Consider the following 17611-nt stretch of genomic DNA (forward strand, 5'->3'; position numbering starts at 1 on the left):
GACGAGTACGATACTTACCATTCGTACAAGATGTCAGAAAAATACAGCGTTTTAAACAGGAAGCAAGAAAAGTGTTTGAGTAAAGATATCTGGCAGACGAAAACTTACCAGCCGTCTGGACCAAATATAAGAACTTATCTCACTACAAACATACAAGAATATATATAGACGATCAAATCGAGGTATAATCTACGTTACGTATAGACCCCAGGTCTATTTTAAGTATCCCAGATACTGACGTCTTTGGAGAATTGCGCTTGGACCCCGGGTCCTTTCTCAGACGTATCTTTAAGTCCCAGACATTAAAGATTCTATGGTATCCCTGATACCTGTTTTATGCTTTTACATAAAACTTCGTAATATTAAGTCCCGGACTTAAATATTACCTTGTCACGTGTTCCCGGAACACTGACACGGATTCAGCTTCAGTGTATGACCGCAATCCCGCATAGCAAAGACAGACAATAAATTCTCTATCTTTACCATTCAGGGACGATCACTGAATTCCGGACATAGCCCCCAGCTGAAAGGATATGGCCCTATTACCTTAACCCTCGATGTGATGGCCTCTCAGACGTCTGGGAGTGTAAACCTTTATGCTATCAGTTACATGCACAACACAAGCAGTAAAAATTCACACTGTTTATTATGAGGTTAACAAAGGTATATAAGACAATGCATATGGGTGTAACTGACATGTCGTTACACTCCCATTGGCTCGTTGGTAGTTACCAGGCAGGAGTGAAAAAGGCGGATGTTCATATATGGGTTTTCTACAAGTTTCTCAAAACATTTAACAAAGTCTGTAACAGGTTTCATCTGGTATAGAACTGACCTTGAGAAACAGACACATACAAGCCTGGTATCTGTATGAGAGACAAAGGCACCTAGCACAGGGCAGCAAGCATCCATGCAAACACATAAGAGTTCATATAGCATGTTTTAACCCTTCATTAGGGAAGTAGAAATATTCACTTTTACACTGTAACTATTATAAGGAAATTGATCATATAAAAAGTAATATTTACAGAGACAGAAGAGCTAACCCTTCAACACATCTGTAACTGCAACACCTCTCAAGCTCTTCATAAAAGGGTGAGATTAATTTAGGTATGGTTCTCCAGAAATCCGGATCCACCTGAATTTTGTGAATCTGAACTAAACCAAAACCCGATCTTGATCTCCCAAGGAGATCCGTTCCAAACTGAGTTCCAGTTTGGATCTTCCTGCTGTTTAGAATTCAGATTTTAAATCCAAATTTCAGAATTGTAAAAATGACATGATTTTAGCTGTTTTAATTGATTTTTATAGATTTTTATCAATGATTATAGATTTTTAACCAAGCCAAAAACTAAATCTGGACCAAAACACTTAAAGATGGTTTTGCCAAAACCAAAGCCAAACCACGATGATGAATTAGAACAAAAAACAAAACATGGGGTCTGCGCATATCTCTAATTTATACCCATCTTTTGACCAGCTCCAATCCCTCTGTCCATCTATCCGTCTGTGGATAGGCACTACAGCTGCAGGTCAGGTTGCTGCATATGATGCTTTTCCCACATCCATGGAATATCTCTCTGTGGTATCCTAGATGAGTAGAGAGGTAGATATATAACAAGGGCAGTGACAGACAGTTAATTTTCCACTGGTCTCAGCCTTCAATGGGGATCGCTACCATAGCTTTATAGGTGGTAATTCAGACCTGATCGCTGCTGTGCTTTTCCGCACAGCGGGCGATCAGGTCCAAACTGCGTATGCACTGCAATGCGCAGGTGTGTCACATGGGTACAAAGCGGATCGCCGCTCAGCAATGAGTTTGTGCGACGGATCCGTTCGCACGGGCGATCGCAAAGAGATTGACAGTTTGTGGGTGGCAACTGATCATTTTCAGGGAGTGTCTGGAAAAACGCAGGCTTGTCCATGCGTTTGCCGGGAGGGTGTCTGACATCAATTCCAGTCCCAGACAGGCTGATGTGATCACAGTGGCTGAGTAAGTGCTGGGCAGCTCAGAGACTGCAAAATCTGTTTGTACAGCTCTGCTACACATGCGTTCGCACACATGCACAGCTAAAGTACACTCCCCCTGTAGGCGGCGACTATTAGATCGCAGCAGTGCAAAAATCACTTGCTAGCGATCCGGTCTGAATTACCCTCATAGTTGGACCATGTATAGTTTGGAAGTAATTTTGTAATTATGGTGTCATTGTTCAATTTGATTGTTTGAGATGTGTTTTATCATAGGTAGGCTTATATTGAAACTAATTAATAGTAATGAAGCTGAAAATTGAGACTGCTCTGGGATCTCCTGTCTGCAAATTGAGGGGTAGATGTATTAACTAAGCCTAGAGAAGTGATAAAGCAGTGATAAAGCAGTGATAAGTGGAAGGTGATATCACACCAGCCAATCATTACAGGTTTGAAAAATGGCAGATAGGAGCTGATTGGCTGGTGCGTTATCACCTTGCACTTATCACTGCTTTATCACTTATCCAGGCTTAATACATCTACCCCTGAGTCTGGCTATATTCCTCAGATAAGCTCACAATGGCAAGGATGTAGTAAGAAGCCGGACACATTCTGCCACATTTCGCATTGATACTAATTGTATATGTACTAACAATGTGATACCAGATGCCCCTTGCAAAGCATGCTGTCCGGGGGTCTCCGTCCGTCCAACCCCCTGTAGGTGACGTCAGCAGCCAGTCCAGGGCACCTCCTCCTCCCTGCTGTCAGATGGACAGCTGGCTGTGTTGCTAGGAGAGGAGATGGTTGGGATCCAGTAGCACGATGGGAGGCTGTCTGCACATGTGTGGGGGGGGCAGAAGTGAGTTACGCTGGGCGGCAGAGATGGCAAGATGCAGTGGGATGGAGTTAAAACATTTGGAAATAATGCAGTAAAAACACAGAAAACAGGGTGTTTACTACATTTTTCCTTTAGTACATACTGGCCTATGTACGCTGTACTATGACACTTATATACCCAGATATCTCTCCCTGGGGCTCCTCTTGAATATCTGCATTCTGGGTGCTGCTGCTACTGCTGGCGCCAAGGTATTTTTTTGCAAAATGTAATATTGTATGTAAACCATACGTGTAGCGGCCGGACGTCTACAAGTGTCATGATGTCATGCTTTGCTGCACAGTCAGGAGGATCCCACCACCATGGTCTGGAGAAGGAAGCACACCCTGGAGCTGTTGAGTACAGGTAGCAGGCACCCCCCAGGGAGGGAGGTACACTGCTGAGGGGGTGCTCCGGTGCTGTATATATGGCAGCCCCAACTAATGTGAGTTGTCCACCTTTATATGTGTGTGATGGATATATGTTTGGGGGCACTTATGTAAAGAGCACTACTAAGTGTTTGCATTGTGTAAGGGGAACAACTATGGGCATTGTGTAATGGGCACTACTACGTTGGGCATTGTGTAAGGGGCACTACTGCTATAAGCATTGTGTAAGGGGCAGTACTACATGTGGGCATTGTGTATGGGGCACAACTACAATTTAAGGAATGTAACAAAATTTGCAAAAAGGAAATAAGAGCGGCTAAAGTAGAAACTGAAAAACTAGTAGCAAAGGAAAGCAAAGCGAATCCCAAAAAATTCTTTAAATACATTAATAGCAAGAGATTAAAGAAGGAGAGTATAGGCCCTTTAAAAGACAAGTTGGGAGTCTTAAGCAAAAATGATAATGACATAGCGGACACACTAAATGAGTTTTTTTCAACAGTATTCACTCGTGAGGACCCAATTCAGGGTCTAACGCACAATCTCAATAATGAGAATATCACACTGATAGGTACTTATTTAAGCGAGGAAGTAGTCTGTGACCGATTAAAACATTTAAAGATTAATAAATCACCAGGGCCAGATGGTATTCATCCAAGGGTTCTAATGGAGCTTCACTCTGAACTGGCAAAACCGCTATCTTTGATCTTTAAGGATTCAGTTATATGAGGTATGGTTCCCAAAGACTGGCGTATAGCGGAAGTAGTGCCTATATTCAAAAAGGGAAGTAGAGCTGAACCAGGTAATTATAGACCAGTTAGTCTTACATCTGTAGTGGGGAAAGTATTGGAAGGTATTCTAAGAGATAGTATTCAGAAGTTCCTTGAAACCAATAAGGTCATTAAAAGGAATCAACATGGGTTTATGAAGGACAGATCCTGTCAAACCAACTTACTTGGCTTTTATGAAACAGTAAGCGCAAACCTAGATCAGGGTAAAGACGTGGATGTAATCTTTTTAGACTTTGCCAAAGCGTTCGATACTGTACCACACATGAGACTTATCTACAAGCTACATGAATCAGGGCTAGGAAGCACAATATGCACTTGGGTCAAAAACTGGTTAGATAATAGGAAGCAGCGTGTTGTGGTTAATGGATCTTTTTCAACTTGGACTGAAGTGCTAAGTGGTGTGCCGCAAGGCTCAGTATTAGGACCGCTATTGTTCAATATTTTCATTAACGACCTAACAGAAGGTCTAGACAGCATGGTGTCAATTTTTGCAGATGATACCAAATTGTGTAAGGCTATAAATACAGAGGAGGATGCCGAGTCTCTTCAGAACGACTTAGTTAAATTAGAAGCATGGGCAGCCAAATGGAGAATGCGCTTCAACACAGACAAGTGTAAGGTAATGCACTGTGGTAACAAGAACATAAATTACACCTACCTACTAAATGTGGTAAAATTAGGGGATTCTGTACTGGAAAAGGACTTAGGTGTCCTCATAGATAGCAAGCTAAGCAGTAGTACCCAAAGTAGGACTGCAGCAAAGAAGGCTAATAAGATATTAGCATGCATAAAACGGGGTATTGATGCTAGGGACGAGAGTATTATACTCCCGTTATATAAATCACTAGTGAGGCCACACCTTGAATACTGTGTACAATTCTGGGCACCGTACTACAAAAAGGATATCCTGGAGCTTGAAAAGGTACAGAGGAGGGCGACCAAACTAATTAAGGGCATGGAGACGATGGAATACAAGGAAAGGCTTGAAAGACTAGGCATGTTTACATTGGAAAAGCGGAGACTAAGAGGGGATATGATCAACATCTACAAATATATAAGGGGACAATACACAGAGCTTGCGCGGGACCTGTTTTTGGTTAGATCAACACAGAGGACTCGTGGACACTGGCTCAGGTTAGAGGAGAGGAGATTCCGCACAATACGGCGTAAAGGCTTTTTCACGGTAAGGACAATACGTGTTTGGAATTCCCTGCCCGAGGGAGTTGTAATGGCGGAATCTGTCAACACCTTTAAAAATGGGTTAGATAAATTCCTAATGGATAAGGATATCCAGGGGTATGGTGCATAGTCATGCATTATAGTTACTATAAATAGGGATAAAATGTAACGGCTGACAGCAGCATCAGTCAGAAATTTTAGTCAAATCATCATGCATAGGAGACCACAAATAGGTTGAACTCGATGGACAATTGTCTTTTTTCAACCTCAGATACTATGTTACTATGTATGTTACTGTGTGGGAATTGTGTAAGGGGCACTTATACTGTGTGAGCATTGTGTAAAGGGGCACTACTACTATGGGCATTGTGTAAGGCGAACTACTACTTGACGGCATTGTGTAAGGGGCACAACTACTGTATGGGCATTGTGTAAGGGGCACAACTACTGTGTGGGCATTGTGTAAGGGGAACTAGACACAGAATGAAGGGAGGTAGAGGCTGAAAGACAGAGTGAAAGGGGCAGACTGAGAGACACGGAGTGAAGGGTTGGAGTCTGGGAGACACAGAATGAAGGGGGACAGGCTGAGACAGGGTAGGGGTTTGAAAGACTCAGAATGAAGGGTGGGAGGCTGAGAGGCACAGAGTGAAGGGGAGACTGAGAGACACAAAGTGAGGTGGATTGTGAGAGATGTGTGGTAGGGAGACACAGGCGGGAGATGATGGTGTGGATGAGAGACAACGCAGGGAGGAGAGAAGATGGTGTGGCTGAAAGACCTTTGCAGAAGATGAGGGTGTGGCTGAGAGACACAGGGGCAGGAGGTGGCACGAGTCTAGTTGAACTTCTGTTGCATGAAGGTGATCTTGGTTATATTCCTACACAAACAGGCATCTTCTGTACCTTGTAATTTCCTAATAGTGATTACCGACTGAATACACTGTCTGCCCAGGGAGGACATTTCTTCAGAGGTTCCCCATTGTGAGAAACCACCATATAGGTAAGGTGCATCATATGGAATGGAAAGGAATGCTCACAGAGTGATGAGAAACAGGTGGCATCTTGTGTTGATATGCCCCTGTTTGCAGTAACCATGCCCCTTGTGGTATGTGATTTATAATGCATTTAGTGCCAATCGGCAGTGCTAGATATGTCCAATAGGTGGTGCAAGACATGCCCAGTAGGTGTGTCTTGACAGGCAGAGGCATTTGCGGGGTGGGAGGGGGCGTCGTGGTGGCATTAAATGGGCATCAACTCGGCATTGGGGGGGCGCACAATGTCCGGACAATGCATGCATGCCCAGATCGTTTGCGGGGCAGGCCGCGGTGGATGCCACGCGCAACTGCTGCGACCCGAAACATGTCAGATAGTTGCCTGTCTTCGCAGCTAATCTGCGTAGGCAGAGGACTACTCAAAACATGCGAAAGAATTGCCGCGATGCGTTGCTTTTACATGTCTGCGGGGGAGGGTTGGATCTTTCATGCAGGGTGGACTTGCCCTGTGCTGGGCGTCCCCTGCATGTTTAACAAATTGATCATAGATGTACGTTTTTTCGCACATCTACGATCAAGTCTGAGCATCCCAGCAATGCTCTGGGGCCTCTAACCACCCATTCACGGGAATAAATACATAAAATATCATAACTTACCCTTCCAGCGGTCGCACGCTGTTTCTCCACATGCTTCCATACAGTGAATTGCTGTCAGTCCTCTGATTAGTGGATAGCTCCAGACATCAACCAATCAGCATGCTGACAGCCATTTACTGTCTGACTGGATTTATTATGATATCCCGATAGATGGGATGCCAGCGGTCAGAATACTGACAGCGGCATCTCAACCATCAGAATGCTGACAGCCTCCCAGAAATTACCATAATCCTCACCTGTTCCCTAGCCTAACCCTCCCTTGTGGGTGCCTAACCCTAACCGTCCCCAGTGGTGTCTAACCCTAACTCTCACCGGTGGTGCCTAACCAGAGCCCCCCTTCCCTGCTGCCTAAACCTAACCCTCCCTGCTTGGTGCCTAACCATAATCCTAACCAGTGGCGGAACTAGCGAGCGGTGGGCCCATGTGCGACAAAATGGTTTGCACCCCCATCCCATCCAAGTCCACCCCCTCACCCCTGGAGAGGATCTGGTGAGGGGGACCTGCTCAGGGGGAAGTGGATACCTAGCTACAGTGCCGTAACTAGACATTTTAGCACTGTGTGCAAGAAACGGCATCGGAGCCCCACCCCTGCATGCAAAACAGGGGCAGTGCGCGCTGTAGGCGCGCGCAAAAATACATAGTGGCGTGGCTTCGTGGGGAAGGGGTGTGGCCACAAAATAATACCAATTCATAAAACGGTGCACAGTAGTCTCCATTATTCAAATTACGCCGCACAGTAGCATCACTACACCAGGTAGAGATCCTTTTACACCTTACGGCGGACAGATTCCTCTTTTTACACATTACAGCAGACAGCGTCCCCTTTTTACACATTACGGCAGACAGCGTCCCCCTTTTTTACACATAACGGCAGACAGCGTGCCCTTTTTACACAAAGCAGCAGACAGCGTGCCCATTTTACACATAACGGCAGACAGCGTGCACTTTTTACACATAATGGCAGACAGCATCCCCTTTTTACACATAACGGCAGACAGTGTGCCCTTGTTACACATAGCAGCAGACAGCGTACACTTTTTACAAATAACGGCCGACAGCGTGCCCTTGTTAAACATAGCGGCAGACAGCATACCCTTTTTACACATAACGGCAGACAGCGTGCCCTTGTTACACATAGCGGCAGACAGCGTACACTTTTTTCACATAACGGCAGACAGCGTGCCCTTGTTAAACATAGCGGCAGACAGCGTACACTTTTTACACATAACGGCAGACAGCGTGCCCTTTTTACACATTACGGTAGACAGCGTGCCCTTGTTACACATTACGGCAGACAGCGTGCCCTTGTTACACATTACGGTAGACAGCCTGCCCTTATTACACATTACGGCAGACAGCGTGCCCTTGTTACACATTACGGTAGACAGCCTGCCCTTATTACACATTACGGCAGACAGTGTGCCCTTGTTACACATAACGGCAGACAGTGTGCCCTTGTTACACATTACGGCAGACAGCGTGCCCTTGTTACACATTGCAGCAGGCAGATTCCCCCTTTTTACACATTACGGCAGGCAGATTCCCCCTTTTTACACATTGCGGCAAGCAGATTCCCCCTTTTTACACATTGCGGCAAGCAGATTCCCCCTTTTTACACATTGCGGCAGACAATCCCCCTTTTTACACATTGCGGCAAGCAGATTCCCCGTTTTTACACATTGTGGCAGGCAGACCCCCTTTTTACACATTGCGGCAAGCAGATTCCCCCTTTTTACACATTGTGGCAAGCAGATTCCCTGTTTTTACACATTGCGGCAAGCAGATTCCCCCTTTTTACACATTGCGGCAGGCAGATTCCCCCTTTTTACACATAGCGGCAAGCAGATTCCCCCTTTTTACACATTGTGGCAGACAGCGTGCCCTTTTTTGTAGAAAGAAAAGAAAGAAAGAAAGAAAGAAAGAAAAAAAGAAAGAAAAAAAGAGAGAAAGAGAGAAAGAAAGAAAGAAAGAAAGAAAGAAAGAAAGAAAGAAAGAAAGAAAGAAAGAAAGAAAGAAAGAAAGAAAGAAAGAAAGAAAGAAGAATTATACTTACCCTCTCCGCTGGCTCAGGCTCCTCGGTGCAGCTTCTGGTCACGATTCCCGGGCAGGAGAGAAGGAGGAGGAGGAAGGTGGAGGAGGGAGCCGCAGCAGCGCTGTGTTATTGGTGGAGGCGCTGCTGCTGCTGGCCCTCTGCTTCACTATAGGCTGTTCTCGGAAGACAGCCTATAGTGAAGCAGAGGAGCAGCAGCAGCAGCGCCTCCACCAGTAACAAAGCGCTGCTGCGGCTCCCTCCTCCGGCTCCCTCCTCCTCCTTCTCCCCCGTACCGCTGCTCCTCTCCTCTCTGGGCGGCTGTGCGCTGCGGGCAGCGGTTGCCCGCAGCGCACAGCGGCATGTAATGAGTCAGTTTGACTCATTACATGCTTTGGGCCCCTGGACAGAGGCGGGCCCCAGTGCAACGCATTGGTTGCACTGGCGGTAGTTCCGCCTCTGATCCTAACCCTCCCTCCCCGGTACATAACCATACCCTTCATGTCCCTGCACCCTAACCCCACTTCTAAGGCCTAAACCTAACTTCCACCCCCAGCGGCAGGATGCAAGCGCTGAAAGAACGATCGGGATTCTGGCCGTCAGTATTTTGAAGCCGGCATCCCAACCTCTGTCGGGATATAGATGCCAGTCTTATGGCATCCTTCTGTATTTTGGTGACGATATTTTGACCGCCGAAAATCCCATCCTTCGGTAAATTAACTACATCCCGTCTGACTGCAGGCTATGAGGCAGGAAGAGATGCTGCCTGGTCACTCTGAGTGTGTGTAATTCACAATCAGAGCAGCCAGGCAGAATTCTCTACCTGCATACCAAGAAGCTCCATAGGTAACAGGTGTACATACTGTAGGAATCCCCACATATCAAAACCCATGAGAGCTCCAAAACGTTCATATATCTTAGTAATATTGTCAGTAGCTCTTTTATATAAAGTTGGGTTTTAGGATTATGGATACAGTGCCACCAAAAGGTCAATGCAGTTTTCATTACTCCAACAAGTTAACAATAAATAGGAACTTACCTGCGAAACATACAGCTATTAAGGATTACAGCGCAGCGGCCTTGTCGCCTTTTTATTTTGTTATTGTCGGTTTTTCTATAAATAGCGTTTCATTCCCATTAATTATTACTGGTGCCGCAGTAGCTTCACATAACAGATGCTCTGTCATGTCTTATTGTTAAAAGTCTGTGCCATTACATCTCATACATTAATCTGCTGGACCATCTGCCTCTAATGAGACCAGAGCAATTATCAGCACTTCATCAGGTTAGATCCTTGCTGGGGAGCTTCAAGTTCTCTGTTTCACTGGTATTTGTTTTCTGAGGAAGGAAATTAGTGTTAGCAAACTGCCTGCCAAATTTTAAGCACATTAAAGAGGTATTGTCTGTGCAACTCCCTCAGCGCAGCAGTTGCCTGAATTAAAGCATGCAGTTAAAGGGTTAACCTGTCATATCTGCTGCATAGAAGACATGCTAATTTAATGAGGGCTACATCGAGAATTAGAATTACTAAACATTACTCTCTAAGGACTGCACAGTTCTCATAAATCATATGATTGGTATAAAGGAATCAAAAATATTGTTGCAGACTGTGGGGGAAATTTACTAAGCTCCCGATTTTGACCGAGATGCCGTTTTTTCTTCAAAGTGTCATCTCGGTAATTTACTAAACACTAATCACGGCAGAGATGAGGGCATTCGTAATTTTTTGCAAGTCCAAGTAAAAAATTACGAATGAATACACCATCGGTCAAATTACGCCTGTTTAGATATGAATCTCGGTCATTTACTAACCATTCGTAATTGTAATTGCTGCCGTGAAAATGCATTCGCGGCCACGAAAAATTACAAATCGTAATTTTTTCCTAAAAAAAAACGCGCCAGCATTTGAAAAGCGTGTTTACATGTGTACTCAATTATCCATTACTCACACCTGAATGTTTGGCCCTATAAAAGTGTTCCAGGCACATTTTGAACTTCTCTCACTCTGAAATGGCGGCTCTGGTGTGTGGCAATGATTTTTTGTTTGCTGTGGGATACCTTAGACTGCTCCATGAGGCTTCCAGGAATCAGGCCCAGGTAAGTGAACATGGTCAACAGGTTGTCCAGGTACCGCGGAGGCTGCGCCAGCCTCGTTTTTTTAGAGGGCGTTTAAACTTAAATGCATTGTCCGATGATAGGGTCATACAGATGTTCCGCCTAAATAGAAACATTTTCCACCTGTATGACCTTGTCAAACTGGGCATAGACCCTGAGACAGCACGCTCTCGCTCTGTCTCAGGCCTACACAAACTCCTGGCTGTGTTACACTTTATGGCTACTGGGAGCTTCCAGGCTGTGGCAGGCGACGTCATTGGTATCTCACAGCCCACCTTTTCCAGATATTTGATGCAGGTGAGTCTAAAAATACATAGGCGGTTATGTCTAAGTGTTGCTTCTGTAAGTTCAAACAACACAGTATTGTAGAGAATACCTAACATGACACTCACCTTAGCTTCTTTAATGTCCACTCAGGTTTTGGATGTGTTGGAGCCACACATTAATGCCTCAATCTGCTTCCCTACCGAGGAGTCGGAGTGGAGTGCTGTCAGGGTAGCTTTCTATGAGCTTGCTGGCATGCCCAATGTGCTGGGGGCCATAGATTGCACACACGTTCAGCTGAGATCACCTAAGGGCCGCCAATATATATATATACTAATAGACATCTGTCCCAATCAACTAATGTCCAGGTGGTCTGTGATGCAAACTTAAAAATTATGAGTGTTGTTGCAGGTTACCCTGGTGGCTGCCATGACTCCTTCATCCTCAGTCAGGCATCGCTCTTCGATAAATTTGAGGCCGGACAAATGCCTGATGGCTGGCTGTTGGGTATGTTTAAAATGTTTTGTGTGTATGTCTTTTATCCACAAACTCGAGTTATGATTAGGTGAAAGAATAATCTAACATATGTACTAATGTGGACTATATCTGTTTTTCAGGTGATGGGGGTTACGGCTGCTACTCTTGGCTCCTTACTCCATTGTCCCAACCTGATTCTCCTGCTGAACACAGTTACAATCATGCACATAAGGCTACGCGGAATGTGATAGAAAGATGTTTTGGTGTGCTGAAGTCACGGTTTCGGTGTCTGGATAAATCTGCTGGCCTTTTGTTGTATAGTCCCTCAAAGGTGACTAGAATTGTGTTCTGCTGCTGTTTTCTCCATAATCTGTGTTTAACCCAACATCTGGCACATGATGAGGGAGAAAGCAGTCGGCAAGCAGAGGAGTTAGACCCATCTGGTGACAGTGTGAGTACATATGTAGGGAGGCAGGTACGGCAAGAAGTGATCCTGCGCTATTTTTCAGGTCAGTTTTAGTAGGCTGTAATTATCCTTGACTAAACACTTTGCACTACTTTCTATTGTGTGTTTTGTTACCTACTGTTTGTAGTTTATAGTGGTGTGTCCATTGTACTTAGTTTATGCTAAAAATACATTTTCAGTCATTACCCATGAAAAACATACATACATACAGAGCTGCTTCGACAATGTTTGAGACGGACACAGGAAGTTGTGTGTTTGTCAAATACAAATTTTTATTTTGCCAATCACATTGGGGTTATTTTTTCCGCTTGTGTGTGCTGGGTGCTGAGCTTTGTGCTGGCTCACTGGCACGTGCTCTGGAGGAACGCCGAACAGGGGAGGTTACTGGCGTTTGGATAGGGGTCGTTGTCCCCGAGCTGGAGGTTACTTGGTGAGCTCCCATCAATGAAATATTGCTGCTCAAATTATTAAGGCTTGCAATCAGCTGAGTGTTGGTTGCAGTGTGGCTGGCTACAATCCTGGATAACGACTCATTCACCACTTGGTTGTGCTGAATGAGCTGAACGAGTGCCTGCTGATGGCGCTGTTGCTCATCTATGATGCGCGATAAATGAGCAAGCATTTGGCTGTTGTCAGCCCTTATTTGCTCCATTGAGGTTGCCATTCGCCCTACTTGTACAATCAGTCTGCCCGAGTTGCGACTAATACGCGGTAGATGATGGGGCAGACTGGCAAGGTGTTGTGTATGTGCGGTCAGGCTGGCATTGCTTTGGGCCTGTTGGCTTGTCCAACTGGCCCAAAAATCATCTGGTATTTGGCTTGGGGGCGGAGCTTGTGCCAGTTGTGGACTGATGGAGGCTTGGGGGATATCCTGCAGCTGTATTGGCTGGCTTGGGTCAACAGGTGTAAGTTGCAGTGTGATGGTTGCCTGTTGGTCTTGTCCACGTCGGCCATCAAGCTGGGCTCTGTATGGGGTGGCCAACATGCAATGTTTATTTGTAAATTTTTAGCAAGGCTACTTCTACACATTACTACATTCATAATACTCCATTTTTTAACTTTTTGGCGTTGATTTTATAAACTTATAATGTTTTTTATGCTCAAAAACATATATACCAACACAGGCGGCCACATAGACAGATTTGCATAATCCTCACCTAACTAACTCCCCTCCACAGCATTACACTGTTAGATTCCCTCCCCTGACCACGATATAGACTACTTACCTGGATAGTCCAGAGGAGCGGAGCAAGTAAGCCATCTACATACTGGACAGGGGAGATGTGTGAACACTATAATGTTGTGGATGCTTTTTTTTTTTTGGAATTTTATTGTTATTTTATTTAAATGTGCACGTGTGTGGGGCAAATTTTTAAAAAATTCTGATATTTATTCAAAATGATGTTGGCGAGAACATCCACTAAGACCTTATAAAAATTTTTTTTTACACCTTTAGCAATTGAAGACGTAACATCACATTGCTTGTTCTGGAAAACATGTAATCTCAAAACCAACTAACAACATATTAACTGTACTGTGTATATTATTGCCTATGTGTTTAAATTCTGTTTTTACTCACCAGATAACTGAGGGGATCGGGGCTCATCACTCTGCGAACTCGCCAATAGTGCCAGTGGTGGCTGGGGTGACACTGCCGAAAGTCGTCGCCTGGGTGGGGATGATGGAGCCGCAGATTCCGAGCCAAGACGCCGTGTCTTACTTGGCCTCCTGGGTAAGTGGCCCAAGCCCTGTGATGGGCGCCTTACAGGAGGTCGGCTTCCAGAAGCAGAACCTATGTGAAAATATAAACATTAATATTTTGTACTTCTATGTGTTTGCAGAATATGTGACTACACTGAAGTCTTACCTGCAATCCCAGCCTCATCCTGACTTGTCTGAGGCCTGTCTGGCCGGCTGGTCTGTGGGACTGTTGAAAAAGTGTACCAAACATTATTACCATGCTTTGTGTAAAAAAAAACCCTGCAAAGCCTTATTGTACTGTAACCATCTATTATGTATTGGATAAACAAATAATTTCTGATTAAGAGCTTCAAGCATCATTATTTTGTGGTGTATATCCAAATGTACATGATGTTGCACACAATAAATCTGTTACATTTTAGAATTATGCCTCAGATATTGCAGAGATTGACTACTTGCAAATGTTTCTCAAATTTAATGTTGAAATAATTGCACCGTTTTTCAGAAGTAAATAAATACAAAAATCTTTTTAAAATAAGCAGACAACACAGATGTCCAAGCAATATCGTCCAAAAAAAAAAATTTTTTTTTAAAAAATTAAAAAGCCATTGCACATGTTTTTGCGCAATATTAAATTTACCAAACAGCCAATGCAAGGTGAAAAAAGCACATTCTAAACACAAACACACCTTAAGGGTGCATAGGCCTGCAATATGTGAAACACAATTTATGCATCCTTTACCCTTTAAAAATGACATTTACAACATTTAGAGGACATTTAAATAAAAATATAACACATCAAACTTACCATCCTGCGTGGGTCGGTCCGAATCCCGGACATGAGTAGCAGACACCACTTCGGCAGGAATCAATGCCCGCACAGGCTCCTCCCAGTCCCGATAGGTGGCCCGGAAAGGGGGGCCACCTCCGGTTTTTCTTGCAGATTTGGCCTCTTTGGCCATCTTGGCCTTGACACGCCGCTTAATATCATAAAACCTCTTGCGGCACGTGTCCTCAGTCCGCCTCACCACACCCTCACTATTCACGGCAAGTATTACTTGCCCCCACAGGACAGACTTCCTGCGGGAGGACACCTTGCCAGCATCCTGACCAAACAATTGGCGATGGTGCTTCATCAGCTCACGCACCAAAGCCATGTTTTCAGCATAGCTGAACTTTATATTCCTGCCAGTCTTGGTAGTGGTGCGTGGCTGCGGAGCCACAACACCATCACTATCACTGGAAAATACAGCAACAGGCACCCCCTCCTCCTCCTCCTCACTAACCTCCTCCCTCTCACTACCCCCCTCCACCTCACTAACAGCCTCCACCTCACTACCAGCCTCCACCTCACTACCAGCCTCCACCTCACTAACCTCCGCCACCACACTGACCTCTGAGTCTGACATGACAAACAACAAAAAACACTGAAAAATCAAAACACAAAACACACTCCTCCACTACTCCTACTACTACACACCACACAGCCAACACACACGCTCACTCACTCACTCACAAACAATGACAAAAGACTGTAAAAAAAAATCAAGGACAAAAAAGTAGACAAACTGTGAAAAAACAATACTACAAATATGACAAGACTACTTACACACACTGTACAGCACTCAACAATCACCAAACTCCTCTCCAAATCCACCAAAAACTCCACCAAACTCACCAACTCCAAATACACCTTCCTCTCTCCTCTCCACTAGCTAAACCCACGAGGTGCGGTGTGTTTGGGGCGGTTTTATAGTAATATGCACAGACACTCCTCCTTCACGAATACAACCAATCACGGCCGCGTGACGAAAACGAAACTTAGGACTAAAAACGCGGCAGCAATTTCTAAATCACTGCCGTAACAGACATGTGACGCAGTCGTAAAAAAAACCCATAAACGCGGCCGCGAAACAGCAAACGCGGCCGCAATCTACAGCAGAAAAGCACGAATGACATCGACATCGGAAGAAACGAAAAATACGAATACGACAGCTTAGTAAATTAGTCGTAATCAATTCAAAAAGTTGCAATTTTACACTGTCGATGTCATTCGTGATTGAACTTGGACATGATTCTGGAAATTACGAATCTTAGTAAATTTCCCCCTGTGTTTTTTGTTTTTTTAATATGCTAAAGCTCTTTGAATGCACAATGCTACTACCAGTTACTGCCGAGCCTGTAGAAGACTGATGGGTGTTGTAGTTCATTAGAGGATCCAGCTGACACCGTCAGTCATGTGGCACTTACTGTATGTTACTTCAGGATAACATAGCTCCCACCATTGGGTTTGATAATCATTCGCATACAAGTCCAAATATGTCCAATACTGTGCGTGTGTTATGGGCAGCACACACATCTTTGCACGATTCAGAGTTGTACAAAGCCGCTTCTCTGTGGCCATGAGATGGCTATTTCTGGGTGAAATCTTGATGACAATAATGAAAATGCATGTAACGCTTGGTAAACACTAGGCAATATGATGTCCGATCCGGCGCTTCGTACCCACATATCGTTCACATGGGCGCATATTGGGCAATGTGTAACATAGAAACATAGAATGTGATGGCTTATAAGAACTACTTGGCCCATCTAGTCTGTCCCTTTTTTACCATATTTTTACCTCAAACCTTATTTGATCCTTATTTCTTTGTAAGTGTAGCCTTATGTCTATCCCATGCATGTTTAAATTGCTCTACTGTCTTATGGGCCCTACACGCTGCACGATATTAGTGAAAGATATGAACGATCTCGTTCATTAATGAACAAGATACCGTTCATATCTTTCAGTGTGGAGGCACCAGCGATGACCGATGCGCGGCCTCGCGCTCGTTCATCGCTGGTGCCCCGTCGCCTGTGCATGCAGGCCAATATGGACGATCTCGTCCATATTTGCCTGCACTTCTATGGAGCCAGGTGAAAGGGGAGTAAAGAAACTTTACTCCCTCCGTCACTGCCCCCCCCCTGCCGCCGGGTTGCCCGTCGGCTCTATCCGCCGCCGGGCAGCTCGGTGGCGGATTGCGCAATGTGTAGGGCCCATTAGCCTCTACAACCTCTGATGGTAGGCTATTCCACTTGTCCACTACTCTTTCTGTAAAGTAATTTTTCCTCAAATTTCCCCTGAACCTACATCCCTCCAGTTTCAGTGCATGTCCTCGTTTACTAATACTTCTCATCATTTGAAGAATGTTTCCCTCCTGGACTTTGTTAAATCCCTTGATATATTTGAAAGTATCATGCCCCCCCCCCTTTCCCTTCTCTGCTCCAAACTATACATATTGAGATTTTTTTATTTGTCTTTTTTGGGTAACTCCTGAGGAAGTCTAGCATCTGAAGCAGAGGACGAAACACGTTGAGTGAGACTATTGAGAAAATACAGTGTGTTTGGAGCAAGCACACTACAGATAAACTGTTTTAATCTTTTAAATTATACGAGCAAGGTTATACCTGTGGACAATATTTTCTGTTTAATAAATGTGTTAAAAACTATATCACGCTATTGGTTGCCTTTGGTTTCTCTCTTATGCAACTGGTAATGTGTATGAGGAACTGCTGAGAAACTTTGCACTACTCCTGGAGCAGTGAGCATGTGAATTGGGAAACAGTATAAGCTGAGTCTACAGGTGGTCGGAATTCCACCTGAAACGGTACACCTCCCATTTATAAGGGTGTTGAAAATTGGTGGAGGGTACCGAATGATCATAAGATATTACACT

At 44.7% G+C, this 17611-nt stretch overlaps 2 long non-coding RNA genes across 2 annotated transcripts; one reads left to right on the forward strand and one right to left on the reverse strand.

The window, feature by feature from the left end:
* Nucleotides 1-11764: 11764 nt before the first annotated feature.
* Nucleotides 11765-14149, forward strand: LOC134970172 (uncharacterized). The gene is made up of 3 exons (XR_010189711.1): nt 11765-12059; nt 13777-13926; nt 14036-14149. It is a non-coding gene; the product is annotated as an uncharacterized LOC134970172 (long non-coding RNA).
* On the reverse strand, nt 12442-14144 carry LOC134970171 (uncharacterized). The gene is made up of 3 exons (XR_010189710.1): nt 14062-14144; nt 13774-13986; nt 12442-13159 (listed from the first exon to the last, which is right to left on the reverse strand). It is a non-coding gene; the product is annotated as an uncharacterized LOC134970171 (long non-coding RNA).
* Nucleotides 14150-17611: the final 3462 nt, after the last annotated feature.

This window comes from Pseudophryne corroboree, chromosome 11, assembly GCF_028390025.1.
Source record: "Pseudophryne corroboree isolate aPseCor3 chromosome 11, aPseCor3.hap2, whole genome shotgun sequence".
NCBI lineage: Eukaryota > Metazoa > Chordata > Amphibia > Anura > Myobatrachidae > Pseudophryne > Pseudophryne corroboree.